This window comes from Canis lupus, chromosome 5 (assembly GCF_003254725.2).
Source record: "Canis lupus dingo isolate Sandy chromosome 5, ASM325472v2, whole genome shotgun sequence".
Lineage (NCBI taxonomy): Eukaryota > Metazoa > Chordata > Mammalia > Carnivora > Canidae > Canis > Canis lupus.
In genome coordinates, this window is record NC_064247.1 from 44,432,514 (window position 1) to 44,455,276 (window position 22,763).

Below are 22,763 nucleotides of genomic sequence, written 5' to 3' on the forward strand. Positions count from 1 at the left end.
ACATCTGGAGCAACACAGCAATGCAACCTGAAGGTTTTTTTTCTTCAGTGCAAAATGTTCTGGTTGGGTAAACAGATTAACCTTTTTGCATGCTATTCACACATCTGATTCAAATCCACGGGGAAAAGCACCTTTGAGTGCTTGAGAATTCAAAATGAGAATCCCAATTTCGGTTCAAAAACTTAACACTAAGGGAGAAAAGGAACAAGAAAGAAATTTGGCCACTTCAGATGCTGTCACCAATTACTTGAGACAAAGCACAAGACAATTTGATTGCTTGGGGGCAGCACTAGATTTGGAAGACCTAGTTTTCAGCTTCTTTCTGCTATGCACTTTCTGTCTTATGTCGGGAAAGTCACCACATTTCTATGAGTCCCTGTTTCCTCCTTTGTAAAGTGGGGAGAACACCACCTCCCTCACAGAGGTACAATGGAAATTTCCTGATTAATGGGGATGAAGCTCTTGGTAAACTGAAAAACACTTCAAAATGATTAAATACCATAAAGTGTGGATGCATTAATGCTAGAAGCATAGGAGGAAAACACACACAACAGCAGAGACAAAGAGAAATTGCATAATAACAGCCAGCATACATGACAGAGGCATGGCACACGGAGGTGCTGTCCTCTCCATCTTGTTTATGACTGTCATCTTGGCTGTGGTGACTAGGAGACAGGTATGAGAGCGTATGTAAGCCATCTGGCTCATGGTAGACATCCAGTCAGTCTTTGCTTATCCACTTGCAAGCACTAATGCATTACTTATTTTTGCTATCTATGTTTATATGGTTATTTAATTAGTGCAATAGTCACCAATGCCCCATTTGGGGGTAAAAAGATATAATTCTGTCCTCATTAAGTTTTCTAGTGAGACAGACATTCAATAAACAATTTCTCCAAACAGATCATTATTAATTGTAATAAATGCTCTGAATAAAAAGTACTAAAAGGAAGCCACACAAGAACATCCAACTTGGAAGAGTTTGGGATGATTTCTACCTCTTTATTACTACTTGGATTTTTCAAGTATGTTTCCCTTTTCTCTCAAATAAACTTAGCCTCCTATGTGTATGCATATATGACTTCCATACATATATAAGTATATGTATATGAGTGCATGCACACATACTAAGTATGGATCTTAATGAACACATGACTTATTGATCCACTATTGATGAGAAAGCTGAAATCAAGTAGGGAACAGTGCCCTTCGTCCCTAAGCCTCATTCTACAAACAATCATACCTACAAACATTTCTGTGACATAAATGACGGCCCAGACAATAATGAGTGTGACTAATCAACATCTGTCAGACAGCGACAATTATACTCACTTGGGACTGAAAAGGCAAAGAAATATGATTTAAGATCATGTTTTGAAACACCTTAGTGGCAATAGAAAAAAAAATCAGCTATAATTAAAAAAAAGAAAAGAACAAAGCAACTCACTATGATAGATGTTCCAGCAACTGCTTCTTATGTTTGCCAGTTCCAATGTGCTGGATAGCCTCTGCTTTCTCCCTCTACATGCATTCCCCACCTTCTCCCCTCCCCTTACCTTCCCCTTCGTGCTACAAAGGCTCCCCTGATGAATGAAGTCACTTGGCTCTCTTGCCCCAGCTTCTGTTTGTGGTTCAGCCAATGGAGAGTAGAAGCAGGTTGGGAGAGGCATTGATTCTAGGAGGTCACCATGGACCAAATGGCAAGACTATCATCTCCTTGGATACCTCACATGTAACAGGCTCCCTCCCCTCTCTCTTGAGGCTTAGGGACAGTAAAAGCACCACTGTTTCTAACCTGGGCAACTGAACTGCCCTTGGTGGCTTCCTTTATATACCCTTGTAAATAAATCTTTCTATAAATCCTCTCAAATTATCTTAATTCAGGAATGCAATTTCTTTCCTACATTCCTATATTCCTATGAATAGATAAATAGCCATGGAATTTGAGATTAGAGAATAATTCACATATATTAGTAAACCACTTCAGTTTTTAGGTGAAGAGGGAAAGTTGCTTGCTCAGAGTGAAAAAATTAGTGGCAAAACCAGTATCTGAGGGTCTTTATCAACTAAGACAAAGCTATATGGCAGTGGTTCTCAGAGTGTACACCCTAGGCCAACAGCTACAGCAGGCAATGTATGGGAAAGCAAATTCTCAGGCCCTACTCTAAACCTACTGAATCAGAAACTCTGGGGTAGGACCCAGCAATTTGTATTTAATAATCCCTCTAGGTAAGTGATGCTGATCCATATTAAAGTTTGATAATCACTGTTTTAAGATACCATTCGAATAGCCAACATATGAGACAAGAGAAAGTTCACTAACTCAGACTACTATGGGAGAAAGTTCACTTTAATGCAAAGCCTTAGCTAAACAATAGTCTTAAACGCAGATACACCAGTGTACATAATAGCAGCATAACTTATAATAGCCAAAGGTAGAAACAAATCAAATGTCCACCAAAAGATGGATAGATAAACAATATATCATATACACATATAACAAAATAATATCATGCCTTAAAAAGGAATAAAATTCTGACACATACTACCATGTAGATGAAACCTGAAGACATTATGCTAAGTGAATTAAAGCAGACACAAAAGGATAAATATTGCATGATTCCACTTGTAAGATATACTTAGAGTAATCAAATTCATAGAGACAGAAAGTAGAATGGTGGTTGCCAGGAGATGAAGGGAGCGGGGGAATGGGTGCAGAGTTTCAGTTTGTGAGGATGAAAATGTTTTAGAGAATGATAGTGATGTTTCCACAAGAGTGTGGATGTACTGAATGCCGCTGAACTATCCACTTAAAAATGGTCAAACTGGTAGCCTTTATGTTATGTATATTTTGCAACAATAAAAAAACAGGTATCAATAAGGATTCTCTTCACCAGCACTGATCTATATTTATGAACACTTTTCATACTTTTTTCTTAACAGTTTCTTATGTGATCTAAACTCAGCAGTAGTGCCTGAAATTTATAGTAAGACTAACTTTTCAATTGAAAACTGTTGACAGTGAGTGACTTGATCTTTCTGCAATCAGACAAATCAGAAAATCTTGTCTAGGAGTACTGCATAGAAATTAACTAAGTCACCCATACATTCTTTTAAAAGGAGTTGCACAGATTTGATCCTTGATATACTAATAAAAATACCTATTGCAAAAATCTTAGCAATATTAATATGGCCATCTAACTTCACCTACAGAACTACTGTTATGCCTCAAGAATTATCCCATCATCACCAATTACCTGTGTATTCTCATGCATAATTTGCAAAGAAACTATTAAACAAAAAGAATTTCAAGAAGTTTCCCGAGACATCTGTCGGTCTATTTTAGATCTATCTCCACCAGGATTGCCTAAAATAGAATTTCACAAACTCTATGCTCTAATAACAATGCTTTAATTACTTTACCCCTTAATGACCAGGTACAATGACTAGCAAGAGATATTAAAATATCTCTTATAAAATATTAATATTAAAATAACTTATTTTAGTCAATACAAATTTCATTTCTCCATCCACCATCTGCACCACAGACAAAACACTGGGCAGCAAAAAAGTTGATGAGAAGATTAATGGGATGGAATCAATGGTGTGGGAATGGTGTGTGGAATAGTCATAAAGAACCATAAAGATCCTTCCTTTTATATAAAGTCACTATAGAGGCTTTCTATATAACCAATGGTTTGGCTCAAATTTGGTCAAAATCAGACAAGCTACGTTCATTGGAAGATAATATGAAATCATTTGTTTGACTTGATTTGTCAGTTGAATCAAATAGTGTAAAACAACTCTGTGAGTAGAATTGAAGTTGGACTAAGCATAATAAATAGAAACATATATTAACACCCTTGTATCATTAATAAAGGGCATTAAAATGAATGTATATCTTTTTAAAAAATTCAAATGAAATGTTTGAACTCTAGTTTCACCATAAGTGTCAAGATTTGTTGCTCCTATTGTTGTTTTATTGACATTTATTTCATAGCAACAAGAGCTGCAAATAGCTTTTACTGTCTTGAGTTGATGCTTTTACAACTAAGATTGATCGTATTCACCTGGAAGCTTGGAATGGTTTTTGAATTCTACAGTATCCAATTTGTCTTCAGAAAGATTTGCTTTACCTATCTCATTAAATCTTAGAATCATGAAAGCTCCTAAAGGGAAAAACACTAGCAGATAACTTGGTATTCTTCCTGGAAATGAATACATCTGCGTAATAGCATACTATCCTCTGAGACAAAAACTCTAACAAATAAAAAGTCTTTTGGTGTAATACTGGACTTCCCATGAAAAGCCTCATGGGAAGACAGGTATTTTTTGCTGTTTTCTGAATAATCCAAAGGTTGAAAACTTTTTTTAAGTGCAAAAAGAAAAATAGTTTTTAAGATTACTATAAACCATAATCTCAAAAAAAAAAAAAATAGAAGGAAATGGACATTAATAACCCAAGCTCATTACTGTGATGTTCTCATTTCAATCATACACTGAAAATATTGAATGATGGCTATCGATCTTACTTTAATTTGTATGTAGTGTGTTGGTATGTTTTTATGCATTCGCAATGGAATATGACTTCCCATTTCCTGGAAAGCATATGCTTTGGTATAAACAGATTTTGTAATGAAAAGTAAATTTCACTCAGAGGCCACATGGAAGCCTAAAATGTTCTCACAGATTGCACAGGGGGAAAAATATCTATATAGCTGATTCATTGTGCTTAATGGCTATCATACCAACTCAATGTTATGGAATTATATTGTCTATTTATGTGTATTTATAGGCTTGTTTTTCTCTGTGGTGGTAAGACCATACTGAAAACTACAAGTATAGAGTAAAATCTTAACTAGATTTACCATGAACTTCACTAGAAAAGCCAAGGCTACTTCTAGAGCTTAATTTGCCTAAATGGATATCTAGACTCAATCTCTATCAACATGTTTGGAAAAATACTTCACTGAAAGAGGAACTCTAAGGACATTTCCCAAGAAAGACATGCTGGCCTCATTTCAGAAGTTTAAGACATAAAATAGGAAGCAGAGTAAGACCAGGAAATCTGATGAATGAAAAAAATCTTTTAAAGTTTCAGCCTTTTGGAGACATACACTCAGCATTAGCTGTTTCAGGTCCTCAAGTATCCTGAAGCTCTCAAGAAGGAGGAAATGACACCAAGGAGTTTACACAGGCAGGATTTCTCTTACTCCATGATTTTCAGTGGTATCAACAACTCACTTCAACCTTACCATGAAGAGTCATGGTGATTCTACAGGAGCAGATGCCAATTTGTAACAAAACCAACAATTTACAGATGTTTACAATGCATTCCTACAACTAAACTAAATAATTTGAGGAAGGCAAAGTGATTTTACCCTGTTGCTAATAACAAACCTTCTTGTATCAGTTTTAGAATATATTATTTTCATAAAGAACCATAAAGATCCTTCCTTTTATATAATTTCCTGAAGGGTAGACTGTGGTTTATTCTCTGGCATGGGAACCTTTATGAGCAACATGTTACAATTGAAACAATATTTAAGGCATGAGGTCCAAAGAATTTGGAGCCAAAGAAGCTTGGTGTGTTAGTACACTGGACAGGAGGTTTTTGATTTCCAGTACTGGCTCCTGCTAACTCTGTGTCTTACAGAAAGCCATTTTCTGACTCAGGAGAGTAAACTGAAGAAGTGTATCTAAATGTTTTTACAGATCCCTTCTGTTTTTGTTTTGGTTTCTGATTATAAAAGATATTTATTTGCTTTATTTTATTGAACCATATTAAACAAATATGTTTATATTATATTAAACCAATATGTAAGACAAATCAAAATATAGAAAAGACATCTACTTTGCAGGAATTTTAGCAGAAGTACTCTATAAGGATACAATAACCCCAGATATTTTTCTCATGAGTTGAAAATGTATGATTAAAAGGCCATAATGGTAAGCTTCTAAAATATCAAAGGCTCTTAGTACAACAATACGGCTCACTTCACCAGTGATACTCACAGCAAAATTAATCCCATTATTTCACATGTGCTGCTGGAAAGATAATTTCAAATATACAGAACTTAGTCTCTCTGGGACTAGCTACATTTTCATAAAATTCAAAACAAATAACAGTTAGACTATTTATTCTCCCTGGAAGTATGATACAATTTCGTATTTGAAACAGAATAATAGCACAATGCAGAAAACTTTCTTAAAAACAAACTAAAGACCTTAAAAGATCTTAGTATGTAGCACTACTGGGGTCTATTTGAATTAACTATTAGAATCAAAGTATTAAAATCTCAAAAGGAGGGTACCTGGGTGGCTCAGTCAGTTAAGCATCTGCCCTTCAGCTCAGGTCATGATCTCTGGGTCCTGGGATCAAGCCCAAGGTTGGGCTTTCTGTTCGGTGGGGAGTCTGTTTCTCCCTTTCCCTCTGTCCCACCGCCCCCCATCCCAACCCGGCTTGTGCTCTCTTGAGCTCTCTTTCAAATAAAAAAATAAAATCTTTTAAGTAAGTAGATAAACATATAAAATCTCAAAAGCTTAGATTTTAGCTATAGATAGGCGATAGAAAGGTTTTCGGCATCTTGTTTCTGCAATAATGCCTGTTAGGGATGTACAATTCAACTCTATATCTATGATACCCCTTATACAAACAACAGGAAGTTTAGAAACTGTATTCTCAATGAGTTCTAATACAGCTGACCAGCAGTAGGAAATTCTAGCTACAAATAGCTCGGGGTAAATTTAGAATAGGTCTTCTTCTCATCGAACTTATTTGAAGTAAGGAACAGAGGAGGTAACAAGAAGAATGAAGAATCATAAAACAGAGTAAGAAAATAGAGTATAAAGAGGGAATTCCATTTTACAAAATATGACCAGTAAAGACATCTTTGATGAAGTGATATTTAAGCAAGGACTTTAATGAAACAAAGAGCAAAACGGGAGATTATCTGGGTGAAGTGTGTTGCAAGGAAAAGGAACATTCTAAGCAGAGAAAGCATTCTGTTCTGATAACATCAATACAGAATAGAATTCTGGAGTGATTGCTCCATAAAAATAGAGACCGCATCCCTCAATTTATTTCCTAGCATCCATCACATTTTGTGTATCATTGTAGGTGCCAGTATGTGCTTGGCACTGAGATAAATTGACTTTAATAAATCCCTCCCTGCTCACTTAACTATTCAAGAAAGGAAGAAAAAATATGTTCACTAGCTTTAGCCTACCAGCAGTGGACTTCTGTTTTCTCAGGGTTTACTGAATCCAAACTGCGTCCAGCATTGTAAAGATAGAAAAATATTTTATTCTTACACTATTTAAAAGTGTATATTCTGCTATTAAAAATCATAATAACAGGGGATCCCTGGGTGGCGCAGCGGTTTGGCGCCTGCCTTTGGCCCAGGGCGCGATCCTGGAGACCCGGGATCGAATCCCGCATCGGGCTCCCGGTGCATGGAGCCTGCTTCTCCCTCTGCCTGCATCTCTGTCTCTCTCTCTCTCCTCTCTGTGCATTCTCATAAATAAATAAAATTTAAAAAATATATATATATAAAAATTTTTTTTAAAAAATCATAATAACATAAAGGGACAAGGTTGAAATGAGTTAAAACCACAAAAGTACATTAAATGACATCTATTAATTTATTCATCAATATTGTTCAAGATTTTCACCAAGTCAAAAACAAAAGACCTGAAAATTAGATTTAGTTCAGAGCTTTTTGGCAACCAAGGGGGTAAAAAAAGTACTGGAAAGTGTATTATGGTAATTTAAGTTTCACTGTGTGTGTGTTTCAACTGAAGGTACAATATGCTTTTATATCACCTTAATGAAAGTTATACACAAAATATCAAAATATAGCTGAGTGAAGCATTTATAGGAGAGTTCAAGGAAAGTACTCCACTTAAAATGTTTTTTAATATTCTAAATTGATATAAAAATGGAGTCTTAAAATTTAGAAACAGCCATGTTTATTATAATCTGTAGCCAGCGTTTCTTGAATGTTAATATGTTAATATACTTAGCTGTGTTTTTCTTGGAACATAGGGAGCAAAAATTGAACTAACCTCTTGAAGAATCACCAGGATGGTGCTGACATTTTGAACTGATGATGGAAGGAAGCACTCAGGCTACATATGAAAGTTCTGAAGGCTTAAAAGTTATTTGATTTCAAACGTAAAGTATTTGGACTTCTGCTTCTAGCCATGAAAGAATAATGAATGAACACTTCCACCTCAAACAACTAGAAAATTGAACAAAATATGAAACAATGAACTGTGATTCCTTAGAGAAGGTAAAATAAATGGAGTAAGTGCAATGAATATGCAGGGTACAGCCTGAGGGGAGCTGTCAGACTGCAGTTCACAGAGGGAAATCCAGATGGAGACCAGGATTCCCAATGAGTTGAGAAGAAAGAGAGCAAAGTTTAGGGAGGGCAAGCTGATAGAAAATGCAAGATAGAGTACCAGAGATGAGAGAGCTCCACAGAGACAGTTCTCTTGGGTTCTACTGAGTGGTCCCCTTGAGTCTGGCTGAATACCAATATGCAATTGTATGAGAAGAAACTACCCAAGCCTAGAAAACAAAACAAAATAAAAACGTGATCTGAACAACTCTCAGAGCTCATAAAGAGCTAACCACAGTGCATGTTTCCACCAGCCGGTGTGATTACATGGAATATCAATAAGAAGCATCATACAGTTATCACCACAGCAGTGAAGGTGTATTAACCCGAGACTAAACACTACTCTGAACCCCTCTGACAAAATTGAAAAGCAAGCTTCAAAAGAACAAGCCAATTTCATGTAGCCTTGCCAAAATAAATTGTATCACTAGTTAAATGTACATAAAAATCCAATAATAAACAATATAAAATCCAAAGTGTCCAGCATCAATTAAAAAACAGGAAAATAAAGTTAATAAATGGAGGGGGGAATTATTCAATGAAAACAGATCTGGAAATAATAGGGTTAATGGCATTTGTAGGGAAGAATATTTTTTTAAAAATATATTTCTTTATAAAAATGCTCCATTGGTTAAAGAATATAAGGAAAAAATGAATGTAAAGAAGAAAATATGTAAGTTATAACAAAGAGCTGATTAGAAATTTAAAGAAGAAAACTATAGTATCTGAAATGAAATAAATATAATGTATTATATCATCAGCAGATTAAACACTGCAAAAGAAAAATATAACTGAACTTGAAGACATAAAAATAGGAACTACCATATTCAATATATTTAAAGGACTCTATCCTTTCAACCCAGCTAAAAGACAAAAAAATTCAAAAAATAGGCAAGACACTCAAATGATACATTGCATCAGAGAAGAAATATGAATGGTCAATAAGCACTTGAAAAGATCCTCAACATCATTAGTCCTAAGGAAAAGACAAATTAAACCCACAATGAGATATCATAGACATTCACTAAAATTTGAAGAGTGACAATATCAAGCTGATGAAAATATGAGCATCTGGGTCTATCACACACTAGCAGGAATGTAAAGCGTTACAACCACTTTGGAAAACAGCTTAGCAGTTTCTTCTAGAGTCCAATATATGCTTATCATACACTATACAGTAATCCCATCCTAATATTTTTACCAATAGAAACAAAACATCTGTATACATAAAGACTTATACATATATGTTCATAGCAGCTTTATCACAATAGATAAAAACATGGAAACAACCCAAATGTCCATCAGCTGAGAAGTAGATAAAACTGTAGAATAGCTATTCATGAATACCACTCAATAATTAAGGAACAAACCACTGATTCATAACAACATAGATAAATCTCAAAAGCATTGGTAAATGAAAGAAACCAGATATGAAAGACTATACACTGTGTGATTTCATTTATCTGATTTTCTAGAAAAGGCAAAACTGCAGTGACAGAAAGAATATCAGTGATTGCCAAGGGCTGAGATAGAGGAAGAAGGCTAACAGCAAAGTGGCAAGAGGGAAGATTTTAGGGGTCATGGCAATGTTCTATATAAGCATTGTCCAAAAGAAGTATAGTGCCAGGTACATGTGCAATTTAAATATTTTACTAGCCAAATTCAAAAAGTAAAAGGAAATGGGTAAAGTTAATCTTAATATGTCCTATTTAATACAATATATCTAAATATTTCTCAATATATAGTTAATATAAATTATTAATGAGATATTCAAATTTTTTTCATACTAAACCTTTGAAGTCCAGTGTGTATTTTATACTTAAGCCCCAATTTAGTTAGGACTACTCACATTTCAAGTGATCACCACAGGTGGCTAGTGGCTACCATTTTGGACAGAGCAGTTCCATATCATAATCGTGGTGGTGGTTACACAACTCTATACACGTGTCAGAACTCATTGAATCAATTATTTAAAGTTGGTATAATTTATTGTGTGTAAAGTAGACCTCAACAAAGCTGATTTTAAAAAAACAGTTAAAGTGGTTGAATTGTGAGTTTCCTCATATCAAAGACCTTTCTTCTGTACTGGAAGGTTAAGTTCAAAAAGAGAGAAATACAAAAACACATAACCGAGAAACAGATCCCTCCTCCATTATGATTTTATAATCTAATTGGGAGAGGAAAAGTATTATGTTACACAGAATTCTTTGACATTATACATAATGTAGAAGCAGCATGGTTCAAACTTGAAGTTCAGTAAATTAGCTTGAGGAAGTAACACCACATATTCTGAACTGGAATAACAGATATACCAGTAAACTGGCGTCACTTTTTATGAATCTTGTCACTAAGTCCTTTGTGTGGTTCAGTGCTAGAAATATATTAATCAAGAAACCTAATTTATATCCTGGATACTCCACTACTAGCTTGTGATGTAATTTCTCTGGCCTTAGTTGCCTCTTTGGAAAAGAATAATTGTTCCATTTTTAATTACTTCATATATACTTGATACTGTGTCCAGCACTTTACATCATTCCTTTCTCTGTACAACATAATTTAGCAAGTATGATTGTCCACATTTTATAGATAAGCAAACTAAGACTTAGAGAAGTTAATTAACTTTTCAAGATCACAAGCTAGCAAGTACAAAACTAGATTTAAATAAGATTCTTTTACCTAAAAATGCCCACGTGCATTCTCCTAGACAGAGTTCTCTCCCAGTGTGGAGTTTGAATGGAGATAGTCATGAGATATTCTTCAAGGATGGATGATGCTCTGTAGCAGAATAATGATGAAGACTCAAATTCTAGGCTCATACACAATAAGGCTGAAATTCTACCTGTGTAGGTGTGATCTTGAAAACTTACTACATCATCAGTCTCCATTTCTTTTTTTTAATTATTTCTTTAAAGATTTATTTAGGGCAGCCTGGGTGGCTCAGCGGTTTAGCATCTGCCTTCGGCCAGGTGATCCTGGAGACCTGGAATCGAGTCCCATGTTGGGCTCCCTGCATGGAGCCTGCTTCTCCTTCTTCCTGTGTCTCTTCCTCTCTCTCCTCTCTCTCTCTCTCTCTCTCTCTCTGTCTCATGAATAAATAAATAAAATCTTTAAAAAAAATAAAGATTTATCTATTTATTCATGAAAGACACACACAGAGAGAGAGAGGCAGAGACATAGGCAGAGGGAGAAGTAGGCTCCCTGCAGGGAACCCGATGTGGGACTAGATCCCAGGATCACGCCCTGAGCCGAAGACAGATGCTCAACCAGGTGGCCCATCACTCTCCATTTCTTCATATTGTCTAATATATAATGGTTAAATTCAGATTCTGGAGTCAGACCTCCCAGGTTGAATGCTTATTAGTTGTGTAATCTTGGTGAAACTCCTGAACCCCTGTGTTCCTTCATTTCCCCCATCTTAAAACAGAGATGATGATAATAATAATAACTTTGGCAAAGGTCCTGAGGACAAAATATGTTCACATGATTTCAGCATTCAGAAGTGTGACTGGCTCTATAATAATAATAATAATAATAATTAATATGGTAGTAATGAATATGCTTCTATATGACTTTGGACATCACTGTTCAATCCTAAAATTCTAGAGTTTTCACAATTTATAAAATATTGTGCACCAATAGAACTATTTTCACTGAGTCCATTTGTGTCCTTGCCTTAATAATTCTAAAGTGATTCTCAAAGTTTGTAATCTGAAAGTGATTTTTAGTGTTTAGGAAATTAAATCCTAATGCTGAAAAGAAATCACTTTCAATAGAATTGCCAAAACTAAAAGAAGCCAGATTTGAATTTAGATGGCTTCTAGGCAGAGACTCAGTAGTCATAAGGTAAATGATAGATCTTTGAGAGTCTCTTCTATTACACAAGGACTACAAACTCAGCTTATGAGATAAGATAGTCATTAACCATTAGATTTTTATAAAATTATATTTTTTTTTATTCATGAGACACACACACACACACAGAGGCAGAGACATAGGCAGAGGCAGAGGGAAAAGCAGCCTCCATGCAGGAAGCCCAATGCAGGACTCCATCCCCAGTCTCCAGGATCATGTCCTAGGTTGAAGGCAGATGCCCAATCGTTGAGCCACCCAGGCATCCCTAGATTTTTATAAAATCTTAAGTGCAGCCCTTCTTCCAACCAGCCAAGAACATTATTTCTTTCAGTGTCTTTGTGCTTTCTGGTCCCTTTGCCTTGAATTCTCTTCTTCTATATGGCACTCCTTAGCTTCTCTTAGGTTTCTTTTTATTACTATTATTTAAATTCAATTAGCCAATATATAGTACACCATTAGTTTCAGATATAGAGTTCAATAAAGTTGCATATAATACCTAGTGCTCAACACATCACATACCTCTTTAATGCCCATCACCCAATCACCCTATCCTATAGTTAAGAGTCTTTCATGGTTTGTATCTTTTCTCTGATTACTACCTATTCAGTTTTCCCCTTCCTTACCCTATGATCTTCTGTGTGTTTCTTTCTTTACTCCACATAGGAGTAAAACCATATGATAATTGTTATTATCTGATTCGCTCAGCCCAATACCCTCCCATTCCATCCATGTCAATGTAAATAGTAAGTATTCATCTGTTATGACTATTATTCCACTGTGTATATATATAATACACACCACATCTTCTTTATCCATTCATCTGGCAATAGACATCTCGGCTCTTTCCATAGCTTGGCTATTGTGGACATTGCTTCTACAAACATTAGGGTGCATGTGTCCCTTTAGATCATTACAATTGTATCTTTGGGGTAAATATACAGCAGTGTAATTGCAGGGTCATAGAGTAGCTCTATTTTTAACTTTTTGAGGCACCTCCAGTGTGTTTTTCAGAGTGGCGGCACCAGCTTGCATTCCCACCAACAGTGTAAGAAGGTTCCCCCTTTACTGCACCCTTTCCCTTCATTGTATCCTGATTTGTTATTTTAGCCATTCTGACAGGTGTGAGGTAGTATCTCACTGTGGTTTTGATTTGTTTTTCCCTGATGCTGAATGATGTTGAACACTTTTTTTCATGTGTCTGTTGGCCATGTGTATGTCTCCTTTGAAGAAATGTCTCTATCAGAGGTCACTTCCTTCAGATAGTTCTTCCTTGACCAACTTTTACTGCTGCCATCTGTTTGCTTTACTTTGTATCATTTCCTACTCCCTGGCAATGAATTATAATTCAATAGATTGTGTTTCCTATAATGTCAGAGACTTTGTTCAATGGAGTATTCACAATACCTAGAAAACAGTACGTAGCATACAGTAGAAATTCAATTTAAAAAAACATTGAATGTATGAGTGAACTTCACGGGCTCAAATGACCTCTTTGTCCCTTCTAGTTCTTTTTGTTGTTGTTGTTTTAAAGATTTTATTTATTTATTTATGAGAGACTCAGAGAGAGAGGCAGAAACATAGGCGGAGGGAGAAGCAGGCTCCCTTCCCTGCAGGGAGTCTGATGCGGGACTCAATCCCAGGACTCTGGGATCAGGACCTGAGCCAAACCCTTGAGCTATCCAGGAGCCCTGTCCCTTCTAGTTCTAAATGTTTGACTCTATAATATGAGGGTCATAAATCACTTGGTTACTCTTCCTCTTGATACCAAACTAAATACAAGAAATTGCAAATACATCAATTTCAAAATGATTGTTAAAGCATGCAGTTTAAGAATAATTCAATTAAGTTTTTTGAAAAATAAATACAAAAATAAATGGTTGTATTAAAAAATACTAAAGAAGAAATTTAGTCTTTCTAAATTGGGCTTAGTGTTGCCTGTTTTCTAGATGCCTCAGTTAAGCAATATTAAAATATGTCTTTGTGGGATCCCTGGGTGGCGCAGTGTTTTGGCGCCTGCCTTTGGCCCAGGGCGCAATCCTTGAGACCCGGGATCAAATCCCATGTCAGGCTCCCGGTGCATGGAGCCTGCTTCTCCCTCTGCCTATGTCTCTGTCTCTGTCTCTCTCTCTCTCTGTGACTATCACAAATAAATAAAAATTAAAAAAAATTTTAAAATATGTCTTTGTCTCCCTCATTGCTATAAGACACTATATAAAGGGCATCTTGATATCCAGGCTCTGTGACCCAAACTACAGCATAGAAGAGAGGAAAAATGAATTTTTATACTGGAAAAAAACCCACACCTTTTAGAACCCAAAAAAGTTCTAGATTCTAATCCCAGCCAAATTGCTATCATGTTACCCATGTTATCATGTTATATTATTTATAGTCCCTATTCCTTGATCTCTTGATAATATAAAAAGGAGGGAAAATAATAATAACACTTTGCTATGCAGTTGTTAGAACTAAATGAAATGATGTGTATAGAGCACCTGCCATAAAACTCAGCTTCAATAAATTCTTTTTTTTTTTTTTTTTTTTAGCTTCAATAAATTCTACTTTCTACCTCCTCCTCTATTGCTATGTTCTTGACTGGTTCTGATCCTCTGGCTTTCAGCCTTTCTGCATGGACTATGTAAGCTGCTGTCCGACTTTCAATTTTCTCTAAAATTGAAAGGGGGCATCACAATTTTCTCTAAATTAGACCACTAGTCCATTAGCACAGTCTGTTCCAATGCCACCTTCAGACCACCAGCCATATTGTGTAGCTACTCAATTCTCTCATAACCTCAAAATTCAGTTTTCACCTTTAAGTCAAGGTCTTCAGTAATTTTTAAAATACACTTATTACTATAAGTGGTAAAATGCAACTATGTGCAGTATTTCCAAACTTCTACGTTGTTGCTCTTAAATGCTGAACATGGCCTATAAGGCCAGTTGAGGGGCCCTTCTGAACCCTCTGAAACTTCCTCTCATTCTGTGCTCACTTCCACTTTCTGAAATTCAGTCTCACTGGACTCCCTTGGGCTCCTCTTAAGTTTCACAGGTCTTTTGCACATGTTCCTCTGTCTATACTATTCCCCACTTACACTTATCTTTTTCTTTTGTCATGCCTACTCCACCTTTCATCTCTCAGCTTAAATGTTACTTCTTCTGAGAAATTGTCCCTGATTAGCCCACCCTCAAATCAGAACAAGTTTCCTTGTTAAATTCATGGCACTATGCAGCTTGTCTTTAAAATATTTACTAAAGTTGTAATTTTACTTTTGTTTGGACTATCATTTAATAATTTATAATTCCCAATAATTTTATTTTCCTAGTTCTTTGAGGCAGGAACATGTTTATTTTTATTCACCATTGATGCAAGGTTAGTTCAATACTCATAAAACAATCAACATGGTAGATCATATCAACAAGAGAAAAAACAAGAACCATATGACCCTCTCAATAGATGCAGAGAAAGCATTTGACAAAATACAGCATCCATTCCTGATCAAAACTCTTCAGAATGTAGGGATAGAGGGAACATTCCTCAGCATCTTAAAAGCCATCTACGAAAAGCCCACAACAAATATCACTCTCAATGGGGAAAAACTGAAAGCCTTTCCCCTAAGATCAGGAACACGACAGGGATGTCCACCACTCTATTCAACACTAGAATAGTGCTATTCTATTCAACACTGCTATTCAACATACTAGAAGTCCTAGCCTCAGCAAGCAGGCAACAAAAAGAAATAAAAGGCATTCAAATTGGCAAAGAAGTCAAACTCTCCCTCTTCACCAATGACATGATACTGTACATAGAAAATCCAAAAGACTCCACCCCAAGATTGCTAGAACTCATACAGCAATTTGGCAGTGTGGCAAAGTACAAAATCAATGCCCAGAAATCAGTGGCATTTCTATACTAACAATGAGACTGAAGAAAGAGAAATTAAGGAGTCAATCCCATTTACAATTGCACCCAAAAGCATAAGATACCTAGGAATAAACCTAACCACAGAGGTAAAACTACAGAACACTTCTGAAAGAAATTAAGACACAAACAGATAGATGCTCATGGATTGGAAGAATTAATATTGTGAAAATGTCAATGCTACCCAGGGCAATTTACACACTCAGTGGGATCCCTATAAAAATACCATGGACTTTCTTCAGAGAGTTGGAACAAATCATCTTAAGATTTGTGTGGAATCAGAAAAGACCCTGAATAGCCAGGGGAATATTGAAAAAGAAAACCAGAGCCGGGAGCATCACAATGCCAGATTTCAAATTGTACTACAAATCTGTGATCATCAAGACAGTGTGGTACTGGCACAAAAATAGACACAGACACAGAGATCAATGGAACAGAATAGGGAACCCAGAAATGGGCCCTCAACTCTCTGGTCAACTAATATTCGACAAAGCAGGAAAGACTATCCACTGAAAAAAGCACAGTCTCTTCAATAAATGGTGCTGGGAAAATTGGACAGCCACATGCAGAAGAATGAAACTAGACCATTGTCTTACACCAGACACAAAGATAACCTCAAAATGGATGAAAGATCTAAATGTGAGACAAGAATCTATCAAAATCTTAGAAAACACAGGCAACACCCTTTTTGATTGGCCATAGCAACTTCTTGGAAGATTCATCTATGACAGCAAGGGAACCAAAAGCAAAAATTAACTATTGGTACTTAATCAGGATAAAAAGCTTCTGCACAGCGAAGGAAACAGTCAACAAAACTAAAAGACAACCTACAGAATGGGAGAAGATTATTTGCAAATGACATACCAGATAAAAGGCTAGTATCCAAGATCTATAAAGAACTTATTAAACTCAACAGCAAAGAAACAAGCAATCCAATCCTGAAATGGGCAGAAGACATAAACAGAAATTTCACCAAAGAAGACATCGACATGGCCAACAAGCACATGAGAAAATGCTCCTCATCACTTGCCATCAGGGAAATACAAATCAAAACCACAATGAGATACCACCTCGCACCAGTGAGAATGATGAAAATGAACAAGACAGGAAACAACAAATGTTGGAGAAGATGTGGAGAAAGGGGAAACCTCTTGCATTGTTGGTGGGAATGGGAACTGGTACATCCACTCTGGAAAACTGTGTGGAGGTTCCTCAAAAAATTAAAAATAGAGCTACTCTACAATCCAGCAATTGCACTGCTGGGGATTTACCCCAAAGATACAGATGCAGTGAAACTACAGGACACTTGCCCCCCAATGTTTGTAGCAGCAATGTCCACAATAGCCAAACTGTGGAAGGAGCCTCGGTGTCCATCAAAAGATGAATGGATAAAGAAGATGTGTTTTATGTATACAATGGAATATTACTCAGCCATTAGAAATGACAAATATCCCCCATTTGCTTCAATGTGGATGGAACTGGAGGGTGTTATGCTGAATGAAGTAAGTCAATCGGAGTAGGACAATTATTATATGGTTTCACTCATACCGGGAATACAAAAAGTAGTGAAAGGGATTATAGGGGAAAGGAGAGAAAATGAGTGGGGAAAAATCAGTGAGGGTGACAGAACATGAGAGACTCCTAATTCTGGGAAACGAACGAGGGGTAGTTGAAGGGGAGACGGGTGGGGGATGGGGTGAATGGATGACAGGCACTGTGGGGGGCACTGGACAGGATGAGCACTGTGTGTTATACTATATGTTTGGCAAATAGAACTCCAATTAAAAAAAATACACAAAAGTTAAAAATAAATAAATAAATAAATAAATAAATAAATAAATAAATAAATAAATAAATAAATTTTATTCACCATTTTACTCTGAGCATTGAGCACACAGCCTGGGATCTCATAGGCCCATAATAAATATTGGAAGGTATAAATGAATAGCATGAAAGTAATACATTTTGACTCACAGTTTAAAATTCTTGTGCACAGAATTCATTATATTTATCTCCTTCTCCATTGTTATTTTAGCCTGTTGATCTACACACGAAATCTTGATTTCTACCAGAAAAACTAAATGAGCTATTGACCATGGTCATTCATTAATTCAGACTTTCATGTTTGCCACAAGCTATATTCTAGGATAGGCACTGAAGTTGCAAAGATGAATAGTCTAAGTGGCACAAATTCTACTTCTAAATATGTATGCTGCTATTTTTTTCTTCTGTTGACATATCATGTATTTTAGATATATCCCCAGAGAATAGAGCTACTCAGTATAGTTCTTCAGAAGTAATTATAAAAGGAAAAAAAAAACAATTCAGTAGGTAGAAGTAGTTAACGTTAGTCACACTGCACTGGAAATTACTGGTCAGTGTAAGTTTACAGTTATTTAATGGATTCCCACCAGCCATCTATCTAAGCTTCTAATACACACTCAATCATTAAAAACAAGTTGGTATTATTTGATTCTACAGTTGAGCAATCACTTTGCTGTCTTCCTAAATGACCCCTCATACAATTATAAAAAGGTGACGAAATTTGATCTGCTAGGCTACCTATGGACAATAGTCAATCAGAAGAGATAGGAAAAATATCCTAATTTCAAGGAAAAAGTTAGGATCAGGCATATTACAAAAGCAACAAAAAAGAATACATAACCTAATGTGATTTTACTTTGCAATCTCCACAAGTTATTTATTACAGTTATTAATGCCTATGGAGATACAGTTCTTCATTATAAACAGAGACACTCAGCAAGCAGTAACCTGAATTTTTTGGAACCTCATTCTTTAGAAGGAGGGTTTTCTTCTGTGCTTTTGAAGTTGCCCACAAGAGTTATGTCGTTGCTTATAACCAAGGAAACCACAGGAAACTTGGTTGCTAGGAAACCACTGAATTGTCTCCATGAAGATCACCGCAGTAGGCTTGGCTTGAATAGAACAGATGCTAGGAAAATAAAATTAGGAAGTTACAGTTACTTTTTTTTTAAGCCTAGGATGCCTCCTTAATTGCCAGTTAAATCTTTCCACCTAAGAGAAACTATTTGTCATTTCTGAAAGGCCATTACACAGGTGGAATGGCAGGCCACGACAGGGTGCTGCCTGGGGCAGCAGGAAAGGGGCACTGTAGAGTGTGTTAAGTCTGAGCTCCAATGCACACATTCTTCTTTTTCCCAATTAACTTAGCTACCTAGGGAAGGGGTATGATGACAGCTACTGAGGATAGATTATTTTTAAAAACACACACTTGTAATTAAGTATTTTCAAGCCTGTGACTTTCAACATTTTCTAGTATGCTTTATGCAGAATAGAAGTCTGAATTTTAAAATTTTAAAGAAATAATTTCATAATTTTAGTACTACACACACAAATATATATGGAAATGATTTTGTCATCAGGGGCAATGGTGAACTTGTGGCAATTTGTTCCTTTGAGTAGTTGAGCTATGATAATACCTAGCATAAGAACAAAGAAATGGCTAAACTTGGTCTGGCTTCTGAATCATCTAGCATAAGTTCCTCTTATAAAATAGGGTGATCAAAGTTCCCTTCAATACCATACTTGTTCTCTTATGACCTCTCCTGCCCTCTATGGTACAATTCATATTTATAAATCTATCTAAACCTGTTTAGATTCTAAGTATATTTCCAGCCTACACCATTCTTCGAAGAAAGACGATTCATAGTCTGACCATACCATCACAGTAAGTGGTATTTCCTTTTATAGGTCTCAAACCTAATTCTGAAGGTAATTCTTCTATTATTCCAGAACTACATTTACCTTACTTACTTCTTGTCTTTCTCTAGTTTTTCTTTTTTTTTCTCTAGTCTTTATATGTCCATTTGTCAAAGTCACTTTGTCCATAAGTTCCCATCTCTTCCATAATACCTATTTTTGTTTTTCAAAATGAAGTTATGGGATGCAATTCCTATCATCCCTTCTTCTATTTTCTAAGAGTTAAATTTATCAGCCACCTAAGTCAAGGGTGTATTATATGCTTCTCCACACATAGATTTAAGTTTTCCAATTGATACTCAAATGGATAAAATCTTCCATAAACTTTATCATGTGAGCAATAGTCTTTTGGGACCAATGGAGAGTTTTAAATAAAGGGTATGGCATAAGCTGATAACGGATTATGACAGATAGCTCTATGATGGCAGAATGATGTAAATTTTGATATAGGATTATGTTGAAAGTAAATAGAATAGTTAAGAACCTATTTGTGTATTTCAGAATGCACACAAGAGGCTTGTCTGGGAGGGGAGATGGAATCCAGAATATTACTAAACAAATAGTTTACAAATATTCAAGAAACCCAAGTGATTATTTCAGATGCAGTCTCAGCAAGGCGACTGGTTTAGTGCAACCTCTTTTATATGGCACTTCCGAGAAGAGCTTTATATCTTCATGGACAAGATGAAAAATTTGGAGCTATTTCAAGGTGAACTATTGGTACAACACTATCCAAAAATAGTTCAGGGATGTCTGGGTGGCTCAGTCAGTTCAATGCCTGCCTTCAGCTTGGGTCATGATCCCAGGGTCCTGGGATCAAGCCTAAGCAGGGAGCCTGCTTCTCCCTCTCCTTCTGTACCTCCCCATGTGTGCTCTCTGTTTGTCTCTTTCTCTCTCTCTCTCTTTCAAATAAATAAATAAAATATTAAAAAATAAAGACAGTCCATAATAAATGGCATATCTATAAGAAGATCTATGTTGGCATGAACACCCAGTTATGTCCTTCGCCTTATCAGATAAATGTATAGATAACATGCTCAAGAAACCTGAGTATATCACAAATCTGAAAGTGTGTTACAAAATCAATATACTAAAACTGAGTAACCATCCATAAATATAATAATATAATCCGTCCATAATTATAATAATAGCTGCAAATTCATGAATGGCTATTACATAGAAGATACTCAGTACCCCTGTCTCTAATCCTCACAGAGATCTGGCTAACTCGGTATCATTATTCCCATTCTAAAAATGAAGAAACTGGTGCTCAGCAAAGTTGTGCAACTTGCTCAGAATTAGTTAATTCGTGACAGAGACCAGGCTGGAGCCCACGTCTGGTTAGCTCTTTGCCAGTCAGACTGGCTGGTTTATGCTCTGAGAATAACAAGCTCAGTGGTTTCCTGCAGGAAATTTTATTACTCACTCACACTCCCTAAGTGGGTCATATGGGGGACTCTCTTATTACAGTCACTCAAGAACCTTGGCTGATGAGGGCTCCTGTCTCCTGTCTGCAGAGACAGCGGCGGGGGGCGGGGGGGGGGCGGGGATGGTGATTCGCAAATTCGTTCTTAAAGCTTCTGTATAGGAATGACATGGTTTGTCTACTCATATTTTAAGAGCTAAAAACTACTGACATAGCTAAATCTCCAGGAGCCCAAGGGACATAATCCTACTGTTCCAGGCAGAAGAGGGGGCCTGGAGCATCTGTGAAAAAATCCAAGTGATTATCAGGCTCCCTCAGTCCAATTTCTCCCCAGTTCACCTTATTGAATATTCAATAGGATGATATTGAAAAAAAGATAAATAGGTAGGTCTCTACTCCATTTGGGGTGAAAGAATATCAGAAATACAATATAGAGTAGATCTCACAGAGCAAGAGAAGATGTAAAAAAGACTCAGAGTAACCTCTAAAGAAGCCATCTATGTAATGAAGCTACAGGCATAGCATTATTAATAGCATTAAAAGCTATGATTCCGGTACACCAGTAATAAGTCCCCACACTTTCAGAACCATTTTTCCTGTCAAAACTTCTTTTCTGGGCTTCAGGCCTCTTCATCTAATAAATACTAGACATTGCCACTTGGATATCCAGAGGTGCTCAGAACCTCTGATTCCAAAACTGAACTTCTTGTCTTTAAAACTTCTTCCTATAGCTAACAAACCTCCTCATGCATCTGCATTGACCAACATAGCACCAGCCAACACCTCAAGTTAGAAACTCGGACTTGTGTTTTCTCCCTCCCCTCTCTCTACTTCAAACAGCTGTCTACCAAGCTCATTTGATCTTTGCTCAGCAAAGTCTCTCCATCCCAAGGGCCTAAGCCCAAGTTGTAGTTCCCTTCAGGTATATTCAGAACTTTTGCCACAGCCTCTTAACTGGTCTCCCTGCTTCCAGGCTAGCCCACTCCAAACCCTTCTGTCTCCTTTGGCCAGAGAAATCTTTCTAAGATGCTGCTTTAAATACGCTCTCCCCACTAAAAGCCATTGACTGCCCTTCCAGTTCTAGTAGGGTAAACCTCAAGCTCAACTGTGTAGAATGTAACCTTTTGCAATTTGGATTCTACATGTCTGGCTTTATCTTCTGCCCTCCAACTCCCACTTCATGGACACAAAATGACCAACTGCTCTCAGAATATATCTAACATTCTGCTCTTTCATGACTCTATGTGCTTGGAGGTGCATGTCTCCCTCCCTGGCATGAGCACCTTTCTCTTCACAGTCTGGTGAATTTCCATTCAATTTTTATGATCCAATTCAAACATCACTTTTCTCCATTATATCTCTCTCTTCAAACACCTCTACTATTATCCTTATCACACTGTGTTGAATTTATTTTGTTTTTATA

At 36.5% G+C, this 22,763-nt stretch overlaps 1 protein-coding gene and 1 long non-coding RNA gene across 6 annotated transcripts in view; both read right to left on the reverse strand.

Moving 5' to 3' along the window:
• PDE4B (phosphodiesterase 4B) overlaps positions 1 to 22,763 on the reverse strand; it is a 542,770-nt gene that overhangs the window by 251,325 nt on the left and 268,682 nt on the right.
• The window catches only part of LOC112647182 (uncharacterized), a 35,182-nt gene continuing 31,263 nt past the window's right edge, over positions 18,845 to 22,763 (reverse strand). For all 5 annotated transcript variants that reach the window (XR_003128161.3, XR_003128162.3, XR_003128163.3 and 2 more), the window contains one exon: positions 18,845 to 19,126. This is a non-coding gene — a long non-coding RNA (uncharacterized LOC112647182). The remainder of the gene's footprint in view (positions 19,127 to 22,763) is intronic.